Source organism: Otolemur garnettii, unplaced genomic scaffold (genome assembly GCF_000181295.1).
Source record: "Otolemur garnettii isolate 467f Iridium unplaced genomic scaffold, OtoGar3 scaffold00026, whole genome shotgun sequence".
NCBI classification, from domain to species: Eukaryota; Metazoa; Chordata; class Mammalia; order Primates; family Galagidae; genus Otolemur; species Otolemur garnettii.
In genome coordinates this window covers 4,457,528-4,457,926 of record NW_003852421.1, presented here as the reverse complement: position 1 = coordinate 4,457,926, position 399 = coordinate 4,457,528, and positions in this window count along the sequence as shown.

Here is a 399-nt window from a genome sequence, read left to right as displayed (position 1 = left end):
TATTATTTCATCCACTACCACTTTTCTTTAAAGACGGGGATGGAGTATTTTAAAGCAACCTCAGACATGCTATTCAGACTTCAGTAGATACTCTGAGGGGACACAATGTTTTAAACTATAATGACAATATCACTATCATATTCAATAAAACAAATGATTCCTTTCTATCATCTAATACCTATACCATTTGAAATTTTCCTGATTTGTATAAAAATAAAAACCCCAATTGTTTAACAATTGATTTAATCAGTATGCACATTAAGTCCACAGTGTTGACATATGGGTCCCAAAACTCTTGTGCTTTTTATAAGTTTTCTTTCCTTTTTTTCCTTATGGAATCTCCCCTATTCCAGATTTGGTTGATTGTATCCTCTTATCATTTTTCCTGTTTTTTTTTTT